This window comes from Triticum urartu, chromosome 2A (genome assembly GCF_056163025.1).
Source record: "Triticum urartu cultivar PI428250 chromosome 2A, HENAU_Tu73, whole genome shotgun sequence".
Taxonomy (NCBI): domain Eukaryota; kingdom Viridiplantae; phylum Streptophyta; class Magnoliopsida; order Poales; family Poaceae; genus Triticum; species Triticum urartu.
The window spans coordinates 548,990,120-549,011,105 of NC_141874.1; positions in this window are offsets into that span (position 1 = coordinate 548,990,120).

Below are 20,986 nucleotides of genomic sequence, written 5' to 3' on the forward strand. Positions count from 1 at the left end.
TTGTTTCTTGGGGATTTTCTTTTTTTTTTCTCGCGGGAAAAACTTTCGATCAATCATGGTAGTACAACAAACACAAGAAATAATAAAAATTACATCAAGATCCATAGACCACCTAGCGACGACTACAAGCACTAAGCAAGCTGAAGGCGTGCCGCTGTCATCGCCCCTCCCTCGCTGGAGCCGGGCAAACTTGTTATAGTAGACAGCCGGGAAGTCATCGTGATGAGGCCTCATAGGACCAGTTCACCAGAACAGCAACTATCCCCGATGAAGATTAGCGTAGATCAGAAGGATCCAAACTGAAGACACACGGCCATAGACGAACGACGACCAGATCCGAGCAAATCCACCAAAAACAGATCCGTCGAAGACACACCTCCAGACGCTCACCGATGATGTGAGACGCACCACCAAAACGGGGGCTAGGCGGGAAGAAATTTATTCCATCTTCAGGGAGCCTCTGTCGTCTCACCTTCCTGAGCAGGACACAAAACCTAACAAAACTCGAAGAAAGATCTAAAAACGAAGCCTTCCCACCACTAATGTTAGTGGCCAACTCCGCCCCATGGCCCTAAGGTCATGTGACGCCCGGATATTTAAGCTACAGTAACCCTCTACTAATGATGCCACGTCACCATGGTTACTGTTAATAAGCTCACGTTGATTCAAACCAAGTTCAAATTCAAATTTAAAATTAAGTCAAATAAATTACTTTTTCAAACTGCAAAACTAAATAGTTCATATTTTTGCAAATATTCCATAGTCATTTGTGATTAGGAAAACAACATAACTAAAATGCCCAAATTGACCCTGGCATCCAAAACAGTATCCAAAACAGCATCGTTTAAGTCGTTCCTATTTAAGTAAAATTAATATGAAATCATCTTACTCCCAAACTTTTGTGGCAGTACTATATACTAAATAGTATTTGTTTTGACCAGTGGCACTTTTAACAAAATTGGTTTGCAGCAGAAATAAATAGAAAGCAATGGTGAAATAAAGAAAATAGAAAAACCAAAAAAAAAGAAAGAAAGAAAAAGACCCCTAGGCCACTTGGTCCAAATGGCCAAGGCAGCCCACCAGGTCCGACCGGCCCAACCCGGCGCCCCTCATATGACCTAGCCCACACCCCATGATCCCCACTCCACCCATCTCTCCCCTCGCTCCCCTCCTGGCGCCGCCACCCTCCAACACACGCACGACGTACGCTGTGCAGGAGGCGCTTGGCCCTCGCGCTACCCGCCCGACCGCTGGCCGTAGCATCACCGCTCTCCCTGACCCCGCAGGACGGCGTGCTTCAACCCCGGGCCGCCCCGCGACCCTACTGCCGCCGATGAGCCGCCTGCCGACGACAACCTCCCTCGACCCGCGCCATGCCTCACCTTCATCCATCGGCCAATGATGTCTACTACACAGCCTTCTTCTTGTAGACGTTGTTGGACCTCCAAGTGCAGAGGTTTGTAAGACAGTAGCAAATTTCCCTCAAGTGCATGACCTAAGGTTTATCAATCCGTAGGAGGCGTAGGATGAAGATGGTCTCTCTCAATCAACCCTACAACCAAATAACAAAGAGTCTCTTGTGTCCCCAACACGCCCAATACAATGGTAAATTGTATAGGTGCACTAGTTCGGCAAAGAGATGGTGATACAAGTGGTATATGGATGTTAGATAAAGGTTTTTGTAATATGAAAATATAAAAACAGCAAGGTAACTAATGATAAAAGTGAGCGTAAACGGTATTGCAATGCGTTGAAACAAGGCCTAGGGTTCATACTTTCACTAGTGCAAATTCTCTCAACAATAATAACATAATTGGATCACATAACTATCCCTCAACATGCAACAAAGAGTCACTTCAAAGTCACTAATAGCGAAGAACAAACAAAGAGATTATGATAGGGTACGGAACCACCTCAAAGTTATTCTTTCCAATCAATCCGTTGGGCTATTTCTATAAGTGTCACAAACAGGCATATAGTTCGTACTAGAATAACACCTTAAGACACAAATCAACAAAAACCCTAATGTCACCTAGATACTCCAATGTCACCTCAAGTATCTGTGGGTATGATTATACGATATGCATCACACAATCTCAGATTCATCTATTCAACCAACACATAGAACCTCAAAGAGTGCCCCAAAGTTTCTACCGGAGAGTCAAGATGAAAACGTGTGCCAACCCCTATGCATAGGTTCATGGACGGAACCCGCAAGTTAATCACCAAAACATACATCAAGTGGATCAATAGAATACCCCATTGTCACCACAGGTATCCCACGCAAGACATACATCAAGTGTTCTCAAATCCTTAAAGACTCAATCCGATAAGATAAATTCAAAGGGAAAACTCAATCCATTACAAGAGAGTAGATGGGGGAGAAACATCATAAGATCCAACTATAATAGCAAAGCTCGCGATACATCAAGATCGTACCACCTCAAGAACACGAGAGAGAGAGAAAGAGAGAGAGAGAGAGAGAGAGAGAGATCAAACACATAGCTACTGGTACATACCCTCAGCCCCGAGGGAGAACTACTCCCTCCTCGTCATGGAGAGCACCGGGATGATGAAGATGGCCACTGGAGAGGGATTCCCCCCTCCGGCAGGGTGCCGAAACGGGTCTAGATTGGCTTTCGGTGGCTACGGAGGCTTCTAGCGGCGGAACTCCTGATCTATTGTGCTCTCCGAAGTTTTTAAGGTATATGCATATATATAGGAGGAAGAAGTACGTCGGGGGAGCCACGAGGGGCCCACGAGGGTGGAGGGCGCGCCCAGGGGGTGGGCGCGCCCCCTGCCTCGTGGCTTCCTCGTTGCTTTCCTTACGTACACCCCAAGTCTTCTGGATTGCTTCCGTTCCAAAAATAAGTTCCGTGAAGTTTCAGGTCAATTGGACTCCGTTTGATTTTCCTTTTCTGCGATACTCTAAAACAAGGAAAAAACAGAAACTGGCACTAGGCTCTAGGTTAATAGGTTAGTCACAAAAATTATATAAAATAGCATATAGATGCATATAAAACATCCAAGGTTGATAATATAATAGCATGGAACAATCAAAAATTATAGATACATTGGAGACGTATCAGCCAACTCCAATGCTGCCAGCTCTGGCTGCCTCCTCTTGGCGCGCCCGCGCCCGAGGACCGCCCCGCTGCTCCTCCAACGTCGCCGCACCAAGCCCCTCCGCCCCGGCTACCGCGTCGATCCGCCGTCGTCCATGCCTCCACGACTCGTCTGACCCCACCGTCGCCATCGCTGTGAGCTTCCAGCCTTCACTGACCTCCCCTCGGTCCTCCCCGTGCCTCGTAGTCTCGTTCCAGTCGACCTTTGGTCGCCGGAGCCGTCGATTTCGTGCGGGCCGCCACGCTGTGTGGTTGCCGACGAGCACCACCGCATGCTCGGTCGGTTTAAACTGGTCGTTGCCTCACTGACCGGTGGGCCCGCGTCATTAGCGCGGTAATTAGCCACTAACCCTTCCCCACTAACAGCCACAGGCCACTGGGCCCCAAAGCTAAACAAAGTTAATTAAAATACTGTTAAGTAACTGTCCGAATGACATGTGGGACCTACCCCCTCTAATTAACCCAGTTAATAAATTAATTAAAACAAAACTTGTTTTAATAATTGTCACACTGACCAGTCAACATGCAACTGTTGACTGCTGACCACCCTGCTAACTTAGCAGGGGCCCCACCAGTCGGCCTCTGTTCACTGGACAGTTGACCCAGTCAGCTGGGTCCCACTGTCAGCCTCTTGTGCACCCTGTTGGGTACATTTCTGGTTACCCCTAACAATTTTCTATTTAATTTCGAATTAATAATAATTTCAGAATATTGCTAAAACTTTAATAATTCATAGAAAAATAACCGTAACTTGGATGAAAAAGTTTTATACATGAAAGTTGCCCAGAATTTCGAGAAAAATCCGAATACGCAGTCCATTCGTCTGCCACACATCCCTACAATAGCGAAAACACAACTTTCCCCCTCCGGTTCATCTGTCCGAAAACGCGAAACACCGGGGATATTTTCCCGGATGTTTCTCCCCTTCACCGGTATCACCTCATAATGCGTTAGGGCACCCCTAGCACCGCTACTTGTCGTGTCATGCATCATTATGCATCTGTTTGCTTATTATTTATTGTTTCTTCCCCTCTTCTCTCGCTAGACACTGAGACTGGCGCCGCTGCTGGTGCCCCGATCGACTACACTGTTGACCACCCCTCTTTCTTGCCAGAGCAACCAGGCAGGCAAGCCCCCCCCTTGATCACCAAATACCGCCTACTCTCTTTCTACTGCTTGCATTAGAGCAGTGTAGCATGTTACTGCTTTCCGTTAATCCTATTCTGATGCATAGCCTGTCATTGTTGCTACAGCTGTTGATACCTTACCTGCAATCCTAAATGCTTAGTATAAGATGCTAGTTTATCATCAGTGGCCCTACATTCTTGTCTGTGTGCCGTGCTATACTATCGGGCCGTGATCACTCGGGAGGTGATCACGGGTATACACATACATATATACATACTATACAGGTGGTGACTAAAGTCGGGTCGGCTCGTTGAGTACCCGCGAGTGATTCCGATGTTGGGGGCTAAAGGGCAGGTGGTTCCACCCAGGTAGTGGTGGGCCTAGGTTCCCGACGGCCCCCGACTGTTACTTGAGGCGGAAACCACCTAGGTGAGAGGTGGGCCTGGCCCTGGTCGGCGTTCGCGGTTACTTCGAAATAACACGCTTAACGAGATCTGAGAATTTGATCTGAGTCTGGCTACTGGCCTATACACACTAACCAACTACGCGGGAACAGTTATGGGCACTCGACATCGTGGTATCAACCGAAGCCTTCGTGATGTCAGCAACTGAGCGGCGTGCGCCGGGTTGGACCGCGTAACGCAACTTCCTTTGTAATGGAGGTTGCTAGGTCTGCTCTCCGCCCGCCCTCGCAACGTGCAGGTGTGCAATGGGCGATGGGCCCAGACCCCTGCGCCATAGGATTTAGACCGGCGTGCTGACCTCTTTGTTGTGCCTAGGTAGGGTTGTGACGTGTTGATCTTCCGAGGCCGGGCATGACCCAGAAAAGTTTGTCCGGCCAAAGGGGATCGAGCGTGTTGGGAAATGTGGTGCACCCCTGCAGGGAAGTTTATCTATTTGAATAGTCGTGTCCCTCGGTAAAAGGACGACCCGGAGTTGTACCTTGACCTTATGACAACTAGAACCGGATATTTAATAAAACACACCCTTCCAAGTGCCAGATACAACCCGGTGATCGCTCTCTCACATGTCGATGAGGAGAGGATCGTCAGGTAGGATAATGCTATGCGATGTTACTTGGTGAACTTACCATCTACTCTCTTCTTCCGCTGCAAGATGGAGGTTACCAGAAGCATAGTCTTCGACTGGATTAGCTATCCCCCTCTTATTCTGGCATTCTGCAGTTCAGTCCACCGATATGGCCCCTTTACACATATACCCATGCATATGTAGTGTAGATCCTTGCTTGCAAGTACTTTGGATGAGTACTCATGGTTGCTTTTCTCCCTCTTTCCCCCCTTTCCATTCTACCTGGTTATCGCAACTAGATGCTGGAGCCCAGGAGCTTGACGCCACCGTCGACGACGACTTCTACTACTTTGGAGGTGCCTACTACTACGTGCAGGCTACTGACGACGACCAGGAGTAGTTTAGGAGGATCCCAGGCAGGAGGCCTACGCCTCTTTCGATCTGTATCCAGTTTGTGCTAGCCTTCTTAAGGCAGACTTGTTTACTTATGTCTGTACTCAGATATTGTTGCTTTCGCTGACTCATCTATGATCGAGCTCTTGTATTCGAGCCCTTGAGGCCCCTGGCTTGTAATATGATGCTTGTATGACTTATTTTATTTGTAGAATTGTGTTGTGATATCTTCACGTGAGTCCCTGATCTTGATCGTACATGTTTGCGTGTATGATTAGTGTACGGCCAAATCGGGGGTGTCACAAGTTGGTATCAGAGCTGACTGCTTGTAGGAATCCCCCTTCCACACTCCTTGGACGAAGTCGAGTCTAGATATTGCTAAACTTTTACTAACATGGTTGTGTGCCTTACGGGCCCACATCGCCATTGGGTGGTATTAGGATCTTTTACTCCTCGTCTATACTCTGGGACTCTGATCTCTCTTCTATTCGGGTTAAATGATTTTCTAAAATCTAACTTTAGGTTCTCGAAAACACTTTCCCCTGAGAGCCCCTTCAGTCCAGATGATCGCCGGCTGCACCAGAAGATTTTGAAGTTACTCTCCGATACTCTTTCAAGACTTTGTGCCCGTTGCTTTTGCAATTCCCTACCACCGAAATATCCCTATGGATAAATACATACACTTGCCGCTCTTACTTTTATTCCCAGTTGATCTTGTTATTACAAGATACCATGAAATCCTCTTTATTGTTCCGAGAATATTTTGTGCCTACAGCCTTGCAGTTCTTTGCCACATAAATACCCCTATGGATAATTTCTCGTCCTTATCGAGTATCCGCTCATCCCCCAGTTGTTCATGTGTTTCACAATGGTCTTCGAAATACTATTCGATCCTCTAGAAATCCTTAGTAGCTTATTGCTCTGCAATACTTGTCTGTTTGCATTATGAATGCTTTCATATGTCTGGCAATATTCGTTAGTATCCTTAGGCACCGTCATTTTGATCCTATTGATTCAACATGAGTGCGAATGCATGCAATCGTTAGTTGATCCTTTTAAATTATCTTTCCAGCTCAGACGTCATTTTAAACATGAGTTGGTTCTCAACCAATCCTATTGCCGTCGATTGTACCCCTAAGGCTATTCAACTTATCCATCCCTAATCAGAACATTGCTTCTGATCCCTTGATTTGAAAATCATAATTCCTTTGCATTTGAGCTCTGGATTAGTCAGTTGTTTCTATAATCCAATGCCTTTGCATTGTTACTTCCTCTGGTTGTGTGCCGATGCTCACATCAACTCTGTTATGGACCATCGGATCCTTGTTGGATTTTATCTGACAATGTCCTTCATATTCAATCACTTTGGAAGTTCTTTCCCTGATACATAATGCCATTGGTAAATCATATTCCTTGATTTGGCCAACCATGCTCTGCTTTCGAGCTGGTGATATTTACTCTTGAAGCTTGTGGTATATGTTTCCAAGATGCCCCGATGGGTTGAACCTATACCTTCTCTAAAACTGTGTGAACCCGAAAGTTTTCACGAGTCATACTCTTCTGGTGCTTTGCCAGGTAAAATTTCATCACTACAACTTCTTCAAAAATGAAAAGTGAATGAAAGGTTATGCATTGGAGAAGTGGGAGTCGACCTTGAACTTTGTGTTCATGCCCATGGACACGATGTAGATCATATCATTAAAGTTTCTCTTCAATTAAATATTCCCTTGGTATAAGTTCATCTTATATCTGGGATCTGGCCTTTCGCAATCGTGGTTCCGACCGTATTTTCTCTTTGATTCCATTTCTCGGGCAAGTTAAAGTACTTGTCTTCTGTAGATCAATACATCTTCACAACCTCTATTTTTATCTTCCTTTGAGTATTACCCTCCGGTATATCGAGAATATCAAAGAACTGTGTCGCTTCCTATGAGTCTACATCTAGTATTGCTTCTCACCGATTTTAGATTCCCACCAGGTTTTGAGTTATTATTCACTCGAGAACACCGATAAGTGAATCGATTCCGCACTCCGATTCAATAACTCGAAGTAATTCTTGTTGCTTACGAGCTTAATAATCCTTCAAGTCATTCCTAGCCTCATCGACTATATCATTATTGTGCTAAATTTGAACTGTGCTACCTGGTCCTTTTCGGAGCACAATTTTCAACGATGGCTAACCTTACATCGATCTTCCTCATCATATAACTTCGCCTTAAACAGCAAGCTTGATTTCAAGTTTGTGTCGTACCCTTGGTTCCAATAACCTTTCGCTTCTTCATTCACTTGACTTGATGTCCTCGTCGATCGGTTACATCTTCTTGAAAACTCTCGACAAATGTGTCGTGATCATCATCAACATCCTGAGCTCTTCCAAGATATATATCAAATTCTTGATGATAAATACCATCCTTGCCCCTCGATGGGTTGTGTTATCATCGACCACTTTATTGCCTTCCGTTCAACACAAACTTGTTCGTGTTTTGTGTTATACTTTGAGTTCCTTGCTACCCAACATTGTTCTTCTTTACCTTGGATATTACCATCTTTTATGTCAAGAATGTCATGAGGATTGCTCCACCTCTTATAAATTCTCAGTATGATGATACTTCTCACCACCACCATTCTTCCTTGGTCCCCGTGTTGTTTTTAACCAGGATACCAATATGCTGACAGTGCTGCTCGAGTTCGGTACTTCTAGCAACCCTATTGCTTTGAAGTTAACGATCGACAGTTTGTTCTTAGACTGTTGGTTATTGAATCGTCACTCTAACAGTGATCTTGCTGCCTAAGGTCATATTTCGGGTGCTCCTTTCAACCAATGTTTAATTGTGTATGTTTTCCTTGAGCATACGTCATTATATCATTTGATTTGACAAATGATATCTCCTTGCTCACATAATTGTGGAAATCCATCTTTTTGGAAATCTCAATGAATTGTCGTTGATTCCATCAGCCACCTCCTCATCCTCTCGTTGGTTTACTGATGAACTCTTGTTTCGGAACTCGCTTCCATAGTTCATTTCCCGAGAATTTTACAATGTCATCTCGTCAATTTGTGTTGTACCTTTTCTTCTCAGGCATCCTGAGTCTGAGTTATCCTGACACCAATCAGATCTGAATCTCGCTCAGATATGATGATTGGAACATATTTCCAAGAGTTATAACATTGGTCTTTATAAGACCCAGTAAGGTGATGTCATGCCTAGCACACTTGGGCGGAGTACCTATTATTATCGTATCCTTTTTAGCAAGTTTGGCCATTCTTCCATGAGGAAATTGTAAGACTCATTCTATAAGTTGTTCTTGATGGATCCTTTGTGTATCCATAGCCTGATCTTTACCCGATGACCATGTCAATGCTATCTCGAAGCATGTCTGTGCTACTCCGATCATCAATAAAAGCATTTGTAGCACAATGCTAATTCTCTTTATCAATTATCCAAACACCGTTGTATGGGTAATGTCATGAAATTTCTTCCCCCTTTACTAAATGGTTTTCTACGTTATATCCTGTCATGGATATCATGCTTTGATTGTCCTTGGGAAGGATATACCCCTCAAATATGTGTTTAAACGCATTTTCTCCTTCCATTGTTCTGTTTAATCTAATGATCACCCTTTTCCTTTCCATTGTTTTGATTAACCTTTCTGGTGATTTATATGATCTAAGCAGTAATAAGTCACTGCTTTTGTAAGCACCTCAGTGTACAACTTTGTTAGTAAGAACCTGTTACTATTGTTGATGACATTCTGGTATCCACCGATGGACGAAAACTTTGCCTAATGGTCCGCCTCGTTTCAACGAGCAGGAAAATGGTTCTCTTTGTCCCTCGCCCTTGGTATTGATGTTGTTGCCAACATAACTGACGGGTTATTCTCTGACATGCCATGCTATCATGACCATGCAGGATGTCAACGCCCTTCCTTCTTTTAATCCACATGGTGGGCCCATACCCACATTTCCACATGATCGAAACCTGACTCTCCTGTACACCCCATGTTCCCAAAGTTATTCCTCGCGCATGGCCTCGTATGTAATTCACGATCCACCTTTCGAGAGATCGTCAATTCTAGTATGGGACACAAAACTAATTCTCGCTGCTCTGAACACCTTTCATGCGCTGTTTCAGGCAGCAACGATTGTCTATCCGCTTGAAACTTCTTATGGTACCTTCTTACTTTGCTCTCGATATCTTCTTAAGTTTCAATTCGAGAGTTACTTTCCGCCACCTTCCCTGATGTTATCTACCAGTTAGTCAACCGTGCAGAGGTCCGTTCCCCCGGAATACCCCCCTTTATTCTTTCGTAAGTACGATGGAGTTCTTGAAGAAAGGAAGACGCCTTCATCATGATGACCTGGAGCAGAGAAATGGAGACATCAACGTAGTGGATCGACCTCTTCGAGAAGAGCAACCAAGACCGAGAAGATTCATTAGAATTTCGTAACCAAACCTTTCCCCCTTACTCCAACTCTTAAAATCTCGGGATGAGATTTCTTGTAGTGGAGGAGAATTGTGACGCCCGGATATTTAAGCTACACTAACCCTCTACCAATGATTCCACGTCACCATGGTTACTATTGATAAGCTCACATTGATTCAAACCAAGTTCAAATTCAAATTTAAAATTAAGTCAAATAAATTACTTCTTCAAACTGCAAAACTAAATAGTTCATATTTTTGCAAATATTCCATAGTAATTTGTGATTAGGAAAACAACATAACTAAAATGCCCAAATTGACCCTAGCATCCAAAACAGTATCCAAAACAGCACCGTTTAAATCGTTCCTATTTAAGTAAAATTAAAATGAAATCGTCTTACTCCCAAACTTTTGTGGCAGTACTATATACTACATGGTATTTGTTTTGACCAGTGGCACTTTTAACAAAATTGGTTTGCTAGCAGAAATAAAAAGAAAGCAATGGTGAAATAAAGAAAACAGAAAAACCAAAAAAAGAAAGAAAGAAAAAGACCCCTAGGCCACTTGGTCCAAATGGCCAAGGCAGCCCACCAGGTCCGACCAGCCCAACCCTGCGCCCCTAATATGACCTAGCCCACACCCCACGATCCCCACTCCACCCATCTCTCCCGTCGCTCCCCTCTTGGCGCCGCCACCCTCCAACACACGCACGACGTACGCTGTGCAGGAGGCGCTTGGCCCTCGCGCTACCCTCCCGACCGCTGGCCGCAGCATCACCGCTCTCCCTGGCCCTGCAGGACGGCGTGCTTCAGCCCCGGGCCGCCCCGCGACCCTGCTGCCGCCGATGAGCCGGCTGCCGACGACAACCTCCCCCGACCCGCGCCATGCCTCACCTTCGTCCATCGGCTAACTCCAATGCTGCCAGCTCCGGCTGCCTCCTCCTGGCGCGCCCGCGCCCGAGGACCGCCCTGCTGCTCCTCCAACGTTGCCGCACCGAGCCCCTCCACCCCGGCCACCGCGTCGATCTGCCATCATCCATGCCTCCATGACTCGTCTGACCCCACCGTCGCCATCGCTGTGAGCTTCCAGCCTTCCCTGACCTCCCCTCGGTCCTCCCCGTGCCCCGTAGTCTCGTTCCAGTCGAGGGCCGTCGCGGCGGCCGCTCGGCCATCGCCGTAACCATCGCTCCGGCCGCCACCCTGCAACCGCCGCTAGCATGGGTAGGAGTGGCGCGAAGTGCTCGTTCATGAGGTGCTTGCGGCCGACCGTTTGGTCGCCGGAGTCGTCGATTTCGTGCGGGCCGCCGCGCTGTGTGGTTGCCGACGAGAACCACCGCGTGCTCGGTCGGTTTAGACTGGTCGTTGCCTCACTGATCGGTGGGCCCGCATCATTAGCGCGGTAATTAGCCACTAACCCTTCCCCACTAACAGGCACAGGCCGCTGGGCCCCAAAGCTAAACAAAGTTAATTAAAATACTGTTAAGTAACTGTCCAAATGACATGTGGGACCTACCCCCTCTAATTAACCCAGTTAATAAATTAATTAAAACAAAACTTGTTTTAATAATTGTCCCACTGACCAGTCAACATGCAACTGTTGACTGCTGACCACCCTGCTAACTTAGCAGGGGCCCCACCAGTCGGCCTCTGTTCATTGGACAGTTGACCCAGTCAGCTGGGTCCCACTGTCAGCCTCCTGTGCACCCTGTTGGGTACATTTCTGGGTACCCCTAACAATTTTCTATTTAATTTTGAATTAATAATAATTTCAGAATATTGCTAAAACTTTAATAATTCATAAAGAAATAACCGTAACTCGGATGAAAAAGTTTTATACATGAAAGTTGCTCAGAATTTTGAAACGAATCCGAATACACGGTCCATTCATCCGCCACACATCCCTACCATAGTGAACATGCAACTTTCCCCCTCCGGTTCATCTGTCCGAAAATGCGAAACACCGGGGATATTTTCCCGGATGTTTCCCCCCTTCACCGGTATCACCTCATACCGCGTTAAGGCACCCCTAGCACCGCTACTTGTATGTCATGCATCGCTATGCATCTTTTTGCTTATTATTTATTGTTTCTTCCCCCTCTTCTCTCGCTAGACACCGAGACTGACGCTGCTGCTGGTGCCCCGATCGACTACGCTGTTGATGACCCATCTTTCTTGCCAGAGCAACCAGGCAAGCCCCCCCCCTTGATCACCAGATACCGCCTACTTCCTTTCTACTGCTTGCATTAGAGTAGTGTGGCATGTTACTGCTTTCCGTTAATCCTATTCTGATGCATAGCCTGTCATTGTTGCTACAGCTGTTGATACCTTACCTGCAATCCTAAATGCTTAGTATATGATGCTAGTTTATCATCAGTGGCCCTACATTCTTGTCTGTGTGTCGTGTTATACTATCAGACCGTGATCACTCGGGAGGTGATCACGGGTATATACATACATATATACATACTATACAGGTGGTGACTAAAGTCGGGTCGGCTTGTTGAGTACCCGCGAGGTGTTGGGGGCTGAAGGGGCAGGTGGTTCCACCCAGGTAGTGGTGGGCCTAGGTTCCCGATGGCCCCCGACTGTTACTTGAGGCGAAGCCACAGGTGATACGTCTCCAACGTATCTATAATTTTTAATTGCTCCATGCTATATTATCTACTGTTTTAGACATTATTGGGCTTTATTTTCCACTTTTATATTATTTTTGGGACTAACCTATTAACCGGAGGCCCAGCCTAGAATTGCTGTTTTTGCCTGTTTTAGGGTTTCGAAGAAAAGGAATATCAAACGGAGTCCAAATGGAATGAAACCTTGGAAACGTGATTTTCTCATCAGATAAGATCCAGGAGACTTGGACCCTCCGTCAAGAAAGCCACGAGGTGGTCACGAGGGTAGGGGCGCCCCCCTAGGGCGCGCCCCCTGCCTCGTGGCCCCCTCAAAGCTCCATCGACGTACTTCTTCCTCCTATATATATCCACGTACCCCCAAACGATCAGGGACGGAGCCAAAAACCTAATTCCACCGCCGCAACTTTCTGTATCCACGAGATCCCATCTTGGGGCTTGTTCCGGAGCTCCGCCGGAGGGGGCATCGATCACGGAGGGCTTCTACATCATCATCCAAGCCCCTCCGATGAATTGTGAGTAGTTTACTTCAGACCTACAGGTCCATAGCTAGTAGCTAGATGGCTTCTTCTCTCTTTTTGGATCTCAACACAATGTTCTCCCCCTCTCTTGCGGAGATCTATTCGATGTAATCTTATTTTTGTGGTGTGTTTGTTGAGATCGATGAATTGTGGGTTTATGATCAAGTCTATCTATGAATAATATTTGAATCTTCTTTGAATTCTTTTATGTATGATTGGTTATCTTTGCAAGTCTCTTCGAATTATCAGTTTGGTTTGGCCTACTAGATTGGTTGTTCTTGCCATGGGAGAAGTGCTTAGCTTTGGGTTCAATCTTGCAGTGTCCTTTCCCAGTGACGGAAAGGGCAGCAAGGCACATATTGTATTGTTGCCATCGAGGATAACAAGATGGGTTTTTTATCATATTGCATGAAATTATCCCTCTACATCATGTCATCTTGCTTAAGGCGTTACTATGTTTTTAACTTAATACTCTAGATGCATGCTGGATAGCGGTCGATGAGTGGAGTAATAGTAGTAGATGCAGAGTCGTTTCGGTCTACTTGTCTCGGACGTGATGCCTATATACATGATCATACCTAGATATTCTCATAACTATGCTCAATTCTGTCAATTGCTCAACAGTAATTTGTTCACCCACCGTAGAATACTTATGCTTTTGAGAGAAGCCACTAGTGAAACCTATGGCCCCCGGGTCTCTTTCTCATCTTATCAATCTCCATCACTTTATTATTGCTTTGCTTTTACTTTGCTTTTACTTTATTTACTTTGCATCTTTATACCAAAAAAACCAAAAATATTATTTATCATCTCTATCAGATCTCACTTTCGTAAGTGACCGTGAAGGGATTGACAACCCCCAAGCGCGTTGGTTGCGTTGAGCTATTGTTTTTGTGTAGGTACGAGGGATTCGAGCGTAGCCTCCTACTGGATTGATACCTTGGTTCTCAAAAACTGAGGGAAATACTTACGCTACTTTGCTGCATCATCCCTTCCTCTTCGGGGAAATCCAACGCAGTGCTCAAGAGGTAGCAAGAAGAATTTCTGGCGCCGTTGCCGGGGAGTCTACGCAAAAGTCAACATACCAAGTACCCATCACAATCCCTATCTCCTGCATTACATTATTTGCCATTTGCCTCTCGTTTTCCTCTCCCCCCCAGTTCACCCTTGCCGTTTTATTCGCCCTCTCTCTCTATCCTCCCCCTCTTTCTTTGTTTGCCTTTTTGTCCGTTTGCCTTTTTGTTTGCTCGTGTGTTAGTTTGTTTGCTTGTCGTTATGGCTAGTCTCTTATCTTCTCCTTTGTCTCCCGAGAATGAAGTTCTAAATTTTAAACAAAGGGAGGGAGAAAATCTAAAAGATGTTTGGTATAGATTTTGCAATGCTCAAAATAGATCTACCAGGAAGCAATCTACTTCAGTTCTTCTCCGCAATTTTTATGTAGGTGTTAATCCTTGGTATAGATATATCCTTGGTACCATTACCGGATGGAATTTCTTGGGTAGCCATACTTTTGATTCTTATAATGCTATGTTAGATTTAGTTGGCTCACCACCTCTTTTGGTTAATGGAACTATGTTAACTTTGGAGCATGTTATGCAAAGACTTGAAATTATTGAAAATAAAGTTGCTACTGTTGAATTAATTGAAAATCTAGATAAAAAGATCCACAATCAAATTACTCAATATGGATCTAAGGTAGGAATGACTCTGAAAAATATTAAGGAAAAGGAACCCATAGTTAATGAGAAGATAAACTTAGATTCTACTAGAATTGATAAACTTGAGGGTATCATTACAGACTTGGGAACCGCTTTTTCTTCCGTAAAGAATACTCCAAGTCCTCCTACTAAAATTTCCAAGCTTATGTATGTTCCTAAAAATAAGGGTGACTCATCTATTAAGGATACTGCGGATCTTAAATCTATAAGTATTCATCCCAATCTCTTTGCTATCATTAAGGAACCACTTGCTACAAATGAATTTTTCGATCTTGTGCCTAAGAGTTTGATAATCACTAGAAAGAAAGAAATTCCTAAGGGAGATAGATGCCTCATCGAAGAATTGCCTATCAAAGATGGCAATACCTATATCTATTCTTGCTTGTTATGCCTAGCTAGGGGCGTTAAACGTTAGCGCTTGTTGGGAGGCAACCCAATTTTATTTTTATTCCTTGATTTTTGCTCCTGTTTAGTAATAAATAAATTATTTAGCCTCTTTTTTTGTTGTGTTTTTTGTGTTTAATTAGTGTTTGTGCCAAGTAGAACCGTTGGGAAGACTTGGGAAAGTCTTGATTGAACTTGCTGTAAAAACAGAAACTTTAGCGCTCACGAGAACTGCTGTCATTTTTATTTGGAAAATGATATTTAGTTAATTACTTTTGCATATGATTAATAGATAAATTCCTCACGTCCAGAAATTTATTTTAGAATTTTTGGGGTTCCAGATCTTGCGCTAGCTACAGATTACTACAGACTGTTCTGTTTTTGACAGATTCTGTTTTTCGTGTGCTGTTTGCTTATTTTGATGAATATATGGCTAGTAAAATAGTTTATAATCCATAGAGAAGTTGGAATACAGTAGGTATAACACCAATATAAATAAAGAATGAGTTCATTACAGTACCTTGAAGTGGTCTTTTGTTTTCTTTCGCTAACGGAGCTCACAAGATTTTCTACTTTAAGTTTTGTGTTGTGAAGTTTTCAAGTTTTGGGTAAAGATTTGATGGATTATGGAACAAGAAGTGGCAGGAACCTAAGCTTGGGGATGCCCATGGAACCCCCAAGATAATCTAAGGACACCTAAAAGCCAAAGCTTGGGGATGCCCCGAAAGGCATCCCCTCTTTCGTCTACTTCTATCGGTAACTTTACTTGGAGCTATATTTTTATTCACCACATGATATGTGTTTTGCTTGGAGCGTCTTTTATGATTTGAGTCTTTGCTTGTTAGTCTACCACAATCATACTTGCTGTACACACCTTTTGAGAGAGCCATACATGATTTGGAATTTGATAGAATACTCTATGTGCTTCACTTATATCTTTTTAGCTTTATAGTTTTGCTCTAGTGCTTCACTTATATCTTTTAGAGCACGGTGGTGGATTTGTTTTATAGAAACTATTGATCTCTCATGCTTCACTTAGATTATTTTGAGAGTCTTAATAGCATGGTAATTTGCTTAAAATCCTAATATGCTTGGTATGCAAGATGAATAATAAAACTTTCTTATGAGTGTGTTGAATACTAAGAAAAGTTTGATGCTTGATGATTGTTTTGAGATATGGAGGTAATAATATCAAAGTCATGCTAGTTGAGTAGTTGTGAAATTGAGAAATACTTGTGTTGAGGTTTGCAAGTCCCGTAGCATGCACGTATGGTAAACCTTATGCAACAAATTTGAAACATGAGGTGTTATTTGATTGTCTTCCTTGTGAGTGGCGGTCGGGGACGAGCGATGGTCTTTTCCTACCAATCTATCCCCCTAGGAGCATGCGCGTAGTGCTGAGGTTTTTGATGACTTGTTGATTTTTGCAATAAGTATGTGAGTTCTTTATGACTAATGTTGACTCCATGGATTATACGCACTCTCACCCTTCCATCCTTGCTAGCCTCTTCGGTACCGTGCATTGCCCTTTCTCACATTGAGAGTTGGCGCAAACTTCGCCGGTGCATCCAAACCCCATGATATGATACGCTCTTTCACACATAAACCTTCTTATATCTTCCTCAAAACAGTCACCATACCTACCAACTATGGCTTTTCCATAGCCATTCCGAGATATATTGCCATGCAACTTTCCATCATTTCGTTCATCATGACACATTCATCATTGTCATATTGCTTAGCATGATCATGTAGTTGACATAGTATTTGTGGCAAAGCCACCGTTCATAATTCTTTCATACATGTCACTCTTGGTTCATTGCATATCCCGGTACACCACCGGAGGCATTCATATAGAGTCATCTTTGTTCTAGTATCGAGTTGTAATCATTGAGTTGTAAATAAATAGAAGTGTGATGATCATCATTATTAGAGCATTGTCCCAAGTGAGGAATAATAAAAAAAGAAAGGCCATAAAAAAGAGAAGGCCCCAAAAAAAGAGAAAGGCCATAAAAAAGAAAAGGCCCCAAAAAATGAGAGAAAAAGAGAGAAGGGACAATGTTACTATCCTTTTACCACACTTGTGCTTCAAAGTAGCACCATGATCTTCATAGTAGAGAGTCTCTCATGTTATCACTTTCATATACTAGTGGGAATTTTTCATTATAGAACTTGGCTTGTATATTCCAACAATGGGCCTCCTCAAGTGCCCTAGGTCTTCGTGAGCAAGCAAGTTGGATGCACACCCACTAGTTTCTTTTGTTGAGCTTTCATACATTTATAGCTCTAGTGCATCCATTGCCTGGCAATACCTACTCCTTGCATTAACATCAATTGGTGGGCATCTCCATATCCCATTGATTAGCCTCATTGATGTGAGAATTTCTCCTTTTTTGTCTTCTCCACATAACCCCCCTTCATTATATTCTATTCCACCCATAGTGCTATGTCCCTGGCTCGCGCTCATATATTGCGTGAAAGTTAATAGGTTTGAGATTACTAAAGTATGAAAAAATTGCTTGGCTTGTCATCGGGGTTGTGCATGATGATAGCATTCTTGTGTGACGAAAATGAAACATGACTAAACTATATGATTTTGTAGGGATGAACTTTCTTTGGCCATGTTATTTTGAGAAGACATAATTGCTTAGTTAGTATGCTTGAAGTATTATCATTTTTATGTCAATATGAACTTTTGTCTTGAATCTTTCGGCTCTGAATATTCATACCACAATTAAGAAGAGTTACATTAAAATTATGCCAAGTAGCACTCCACATCAAAAATTCTATTTTTATCATTTACCTACTCGAGGACGAGCAGGAATTAAGCTTGGGGATGCTTCATACGTCTCCAACGTATCTATAATTTTTGATTGCTCCATGCTATATTATCTACTTTTTTAGACATTATTGGGCTTTATTTTCCACTTTTATATTATTTTTGGGATTAACCTATTAACCGGAGGCCCAGCCCAATTGCTGTTTTTTGCCTGTTTTAGGGTTTCGAAGAAAAGGAATATCAAACGGAGTCCAAATGGAATGAAACCTTCGGAAACATGGTTTTCTCATCAGATAAGATCCAGGAGACTTGGACCCTCCGTCAAGAAAGCCACGAGGTGGTCACGAGGGTAGGGGGCGCCCCCCCTAGGGTGCGCCCCCTGCCTCGTGGGCCCCTCGAAGCTCCACCGACGTACTTCTTCCTCCTATATATATCCACGTACCCCCAAACGACCGGGGACGGAGCCAACAACCTAATTCCACCGCCGCAACTTTCTGTATCCACGAGATCCCATCTTGGGGCCTGTTCCGGAGCTTCGCCGGAGGGGCATCGATCACGGAGGGCTTCTACATCATCATCCAAGCCCCTCCGATGAATTGTGAGTAGTTTACTTCAGACCTACGGGTCCATAGCTAGTAGCTAGATGGCTTCTTCTCTCTTTTTGGATCTCAATACAATGTTCTCCCCCTCCCTTGTGGAGATCTATTCAATGTAATCTTATTTTTGCGGTGTGTTTGTTGAGACCGATGAATTGTGGGTTTATGATCAAGTATATCTATGAATAATATTTGAATCTTCTCTGGATTCTTTTATGTATGATTGTTTATATTTGCAAGTCTCTTCGAATTATTAGTTTGGTTTGGCCTACTAGATTGGTTGTTCTTGCCATGGGAGAAGTGCTTAGCTTTGGGTTCAATCTTGCGGTGTCCTTTCCCAGTGACAGAAGGGGCAGCAAGGAACGTATTGTATTGTTGCCATCGAGGATAACAAGATGGGGTTTTTATCATATTGCATGAAATTATCCCTCTACATCATGTCATCTTGCTTAAGGCGTTACTCTGTTTTTAACTTAATACTCTAGATGCATGCTGGATAGCGGTCCATGAGTGGAGTAATAGTAGTAGATGCAGAATCGTTTCGGTCTACTTGTCTCGGACATGATGCCTATATACATGATCATACCTAGATATTCACATAACCATGCTCAATTCTGTCAATTGCTCAATAGTAATTTGTTCACCCACCGTGGAATACTTATGCTCTTGAGAGAAGCCACTAGTGAAACCTATGGCCCCCGGGTCTCTTTCTCATCATATCAATCTCCATCACTTTATTATTGCTTTGCTTTTACTTTGCTTTTACTTTATTTACTTTGCATCTTTATACCAAAAATACCAAAAATATTATTTATCATCTCTATCAGATCTCACTTACGTAAGTGACCGTGAAGGGATTGACAACCCCTAAGCGCGTTGGTTGCGTTGAGCTATTGTTTTTGTGTAGGTACGAGGGACTCGAGCGTAGCCTCCTACTGGATTGATACCTTGGTTCTCAAAAACTGAGGGAAATACTTACGCTACTTTGCTGCATCATCCCTTCCTCTTCGGGGAAATCCAACGCAGTGCTCAAGAGGTAGCAACAGGGCAGGCGGAGACCATCTAGGTGAGAAGTGGGCCTGGCCCTGGTCGGCGTTCGCGGTTACTTCGAAATAACACGCTTAACGAGATCTGGGAATTTGATCTGAGTATGGCTACTGGCCTATACGCACTAACCAACTACTCAGGAACAGTTATGGGCACTCGACGTCGTGGTATCAACCGAAGCCTTCGTGATGTCAGCAACTGAGCGGCGTGCGCCGGGTTGGACCGCGTAACGCAACTTCCTTTGTAATGGAGGTTGCTAGGTCTGCTCTCCGCCCGCCCTCGCAACGTGCAGGTGTGCAATGGGCGATGGGCCCAGACCCCTGCGCCATAGGATTTAGACCGGCGTGCTGACCTCTCTGTTGTGCCTAGGTAGGGCTGCGACGTGTTGATCTTCTGAGGCCGGGCATGACCCAGGAAAGTGTGTCCGGCCAAAGGGGATCGAGCGTGTTGGGAAATGTGGTGCACCCATGCAGGGAAGTTTATCTATTCGAATAGCCGTGTCCCTCGATAAAAGGACGTCCCGGAGTTGTACCTTGACCTTATGACAACTAGAACCGGATACTTAATAAAGCACACCCTTCCAAGTGCCAGATACAACCCGGTGATCACTCTCTCACAGGTCAACGAGGAGAGGATTGTCGGGTAGGATAATGCTATGCGATGTTACTTGGTGAATTTACCATCTACTCTCTTCTTTTGCTGCAAGATGGAGTTTACCAGAAGCATAGTCTTCGACAGGATTAGCTATCCCCCTCTTATTCTGGCATTCTGCAGTTCAGTCCACCGATATGGCCCCTTTTACACATATACCCATGCATATGTAGTGTAGATCCTTGCTTGCGAGTACTTTGGATGAGTACTCACGGTTGCTTTTCTCCCTCTTTTCCTGCTTTCCATTCTACCTGGTTGTTGCAACCAGATGCTGGAGCCCAGGAGCTTGACGCCACCGTCGACGATGACTTCTACTACTTTGGAGGTGCCTACTACTATGTGCAGGCTGCTGATGACGACCAGAAGTAGTTTAGGAGGATCCCAGGCAGGAGGCTTGTGCCTCTTTCGATCTGTATCCCAGTTTGTGCTAGCATTCTTAAGGAAGACTTGTTTACTTATGTCTGTACTCAGATATTGTTGCTTCCGCTGACTCGTTTATGATCGAGCTCTTGTATTCGAGCCTCGAGGCCCCTGGCTTGTAATATGATGCTTGTATGACTTA